Source organism: Canis lupus, chromosome 26 (assembly GCF_048164855.1).
Source record: "Canis lupus baileyi chromosome 26, mCanLup2.hap1, whole genome shotgun sequence".
Classification (NCBI taxonomy): Eukaryota; Metazoa; Chordata; class Mammalia; order Carnivora; family Canidae; genus Canis; species Canis lupus.
Genome location: NC_132863.1, coordinates 2,969,305 through 2,973,112, shown reverse-complemented (window position 1 = coordinate 2,973,112; position 3,808 = coordinate 2,969,305). Strand labels below are relative to the sequence as shown.

At 51.9% G+C, this 3,808-nt stretch overlaps 1 pseudogene; it reads right to left on the bottom strand.

The window, feature by feature from the left end:
• Nucleotides 1–1,357: 1,357 nt before the first annotated feature.
• Nucleotides 1,358–3,308, bottom strand: LOC140618859 (surfeit locus protein 6 pseudogene; annotated as a pseudogene).
• Between the last annotated feature and the right edge of the window lie 500 nt (nt 3,309–3,808).

The following is a 3,808-nucleotide window of genomic DNA, read 5'->3' as shown; positions in this document are numbered from 1 at the left end:
CTGAGTGTTCTACTGAAGGGTAGCATTCTTCTGCGATGACATCACATAGCTTGTGTCATCAGTTAAAGAATCATCAATAAAGCATGTGGCTAACTCTATGCATATTGAAAAATATGCTTCTCCTCAAAAAAATAATGAAGTACGGAGAAACAAATTTGAGTCTTAGAGACTCTTCAGCAAACTTGATAATCTAAGTTAATGTCTCCCTAGCATATGTCTTAAAAAAAAATGAGGATAGGAGAAAAAAAAGCCTCCATTCTTAACTAGAATTTATCTTTTAGCTTAAGTGTGTGTTTTTTTAAAGTGCTGAAGAGGATTAGTTCTAGAGAAGAGAGATGTAAACGTAGGAGAGAATAATGCCAGCCTTTGGAATGGATACCATATGTCTGAACCAGAACTATTTCAAAAAAATCCTCTCCTGTGATTGCCTATATTTCTTTGTTTCTGGACTACATAAAAGAATGCTTTCTTAAGAGCAAACATGTAAAATGAAACAGGTGAAACCATATAATGTTTATCCTTCTCCAATTGACTTACTTCACTCAGCATAATACCCTCCAGGTACATGCATGTCGAAGCAAATGGTGGGTATTTGTCCTCTCTGATGGCTGAGTAATGTTCCACTGTATACATAAACCACATCTTCTTTATCCATTCATCTTTCAATGGACACCGAGGCTCCTTCCACAGTTTGGCTGTTGTGGACATTGCTGCTAGAAACATCGGGGTGAGGGTGTCTCGGTCTTTCACTGTATCTGCATCTTTGGGGTAAATCCCCAACAGTGCAATTTTTGGGTCGTAGGGCAGGTCTATTTTATTTTTTAAAGATTATAGTTTTTTATTTATTTGAGAGATGGGGGTGGGGAGAGGGAGAGAGACAAGCAGACACCATGCTGACTACAGAGCCTGATGCAGGGCTCAATTCCTGCAGGCAAAGATCATGACCGGAGCTGAACTCAAGAGTTGGACACCCTACTGACTGAGCCACCAATATATCAAAACTTTACATTTCACTTCCAGGACTCTACCACCCAGGTCGACTCATAGGTGTGTATAAAGACCCCAGTATAAAAGTTTACAAAAGTTATCAAGGATTTACTGAAAAGTGATTCACGAGCCACGAAATCCACACCAGCCCCCTGCCGGTCTTGTGCGTCTGCAGTGGTTCTGCTGCTGGCAGGTATGCGTGGACTTCCACCACCTCACTGGGCATCTTCCATAGCCTCGCTGAGTCCTAGCTTCTATCCCTCCTCATCTCCTGCCTTCTCCTGGACTGACACCCTCCCACCCATCCCGCCTCTCCCTTCCTCCCAGCGTCGTGTATACTGTGCCCATCTTCCAGAAGACAACTTCCCCCTCCCAGAAAATGTATTTATTTTAAAATGAGAGACAGCAAGAGCAGGAAAAGCAAGAAGGAGAGTAAAAGAATTTCAAACAGATTCCAAACTGAGGATAGAGCCAGACATGGGGCTCAATCTGAGGATCCTGAGATTAGGACCTGAGCCAAAATCAGGAGTCAGGCCCACTTAACTGAGTCCCTCAGGCACCCCCCCACCCCCAACCCAGCAGGCACCTGAACATTTTTCATGCACATGTTTACCTTAAGCTCTAATTCTTGCTCCTCTTACAAGTCAGCTCAGGATGATTCCCTCCCAGTCTCAGCTAAGGTCAGCTCCACCCTCTGCCAGTCCCGAGGCCCATTCCACCTCTGCCTCAGGGTACAGCAGTTCTGAGTTTCCTCCCTTCCAGGTGAGTTTTGGACTGACATGGGCAGTTCCAAAGGCCATTCTTTCCCAGCTTATGCCAACACGGTGGGGAAGAAGGGCCAGTGACATGCCCCCCAGAGCCCTTGCAGCCTCCATTCATCCCTCACCCTGCAAACGTCCGGGGAGCTTTACAACCTCCTAAGAGAAGGCTGGACCCCGGGCCCAGTCACAGCTTTCTGGGCTCTGGAGGATCCAGGCCTCCATTGTCAGCAGCACTCCTCCTTTGACACATACGAGCTGAGCCCTGAGAACCCACTGGCAAGGTGAGCCCACGGAGCCTCCTGCTGGCCAGGAGCTCCTGCTCAGTGTCCCAGGATGTGGGAGGGCAGTCCCAGGTCAGGGGCGTGGTCTGGGTACCGGGGCTGCAGGCCCTCACGCCAGGCCAGCCCGCTCCAGGTCCTGGGGAAGGATGCGGCCCTTCCTGTGGGCCTTCTCCAGGCGCTGCTCTGCCCGGGCCGCCTTTTTCTTGCGCAGGTTCTGCCGCCGCTTATCCTGCCGCCGCTGCATCCTCTCGACCACGTGGGCGGTGCGCTTCTCCTTGCGCTTCAGGGCCTCCTGCAGCAGGTGCTCATTGTCTCGGATGCGCACGCCCTCGGCCTTGTACAGCAGGTTGGTCCACTTCATCTTACTCTCGAGCTCCCGGGCCTTCCCCTCGTCCTGGTCCCGCAGCTCGTCCAGCCGAGCCTGCCGTGCCTGAAGGCGCTGCAGCGGCCGCCGGTAGTTCTTGCCCGTCAGCGGCGTCAGGTTCCCCTTCAGCTTCTGCCTCTTCTCCTTCCGGCGCTGGGCCTTGCTGCTGGCTTGCTCCTCAGTCCCCTCCACCTTGTTGAAGAGCAGCCCTGACTGTGCCTCCTCAGGGGGTGGCTCGTGGGGCTCATGGGGCGGCTCAGCAACCTCCGCAGCCCGTGCCACCTTCTCCTTTGCCCTCAGCTCCTTTCGCTTTCTCTTTTTCCGGTCCCGCTCCTGTTTCCTCCGCCGTCTCTTCTCCAAGGCGGCGGGAGACAGCTCGGCGGTGCGGCCCTGATGCCGGGCCCCCTGAACTTCTTCATGTAGCCGCTGTCGCACAACCTCCAAGGCAAAGAGAGAGTCAGGCTCCGTAACCAGGGCACCTGCTGGGGATCCCGTGGAGCCGAAGGCCTCTTCCTCCTCGGCTACTGCTGGCTTTCCAGCCCTGGAAGCTGGGGGAGACTTCTCCAGGGCCTGGGACTTAGGCTCCACAGCCTTCTCCGCCCGCCTCTGGGATTTCTTCTGCGCCGTCTGCCTCTTCTTTTTGGGAGGCCCAGCAGCTTCAGAGCTTCGAGCTTTACTGGCGGACGCGCGCTTCTGCGGCTCCAGGCTGGGCTGGGAGCAGGTCTTCCTGGCCAGGCCCTGCAGGTAGGCGTCCTTGGCGAGCAGCGAAGACAGGCCGGCGGGTCCGGAGACGCGACCAGGGACCCGGGCAGGTCTATTTTGAACTCTTTGAGGAACCTCCACGCAGTTTTCCAGAGTGGCTGCACCAGGTCGCATTCCCACCAACAGTGCAGGAGGGTTCCCCTTTCTCCGCATCCTCTCCAACATTTGTGGTTTCCTGCCTTGCTAATTTTCCCCATTCTCAGTGGTATCTCATTGTGGTTTTGATGTGTATTTTCCTAATGGCACATGATACGGAGCATTTTGTCATGTGCTTGTTGGAAAGAGATTATAGCAGAAAGTAGAGAAAATGAGTGGGAAAAATCAGAGAAAGTGACAGAACATGAGAGACTCCTAACTCTGGAAAACGAACAAGCGTAGTGGAAGGGGAGGTGGGCGGAGGGCTTGGGGTGACTGGGTGACGGGCACTGAGGGGGGCACTTGACGGGATGAGCACTGAGTGTTATAGTATATATTGGCAAACTGAACTCCAATAAAAAATACACCAAAAATTAAAAAAAAAAAAGAAGCAGGAATGATTATTGGCTGACCTAAGAATTTTTTCCCAACACGTTCGTGCACTGGGGCTTCAGACTTTTTAATTAAACCCAAGTGCTAAACCATGAGATCATGAAGCCAATTAAAACTTTGTTGTA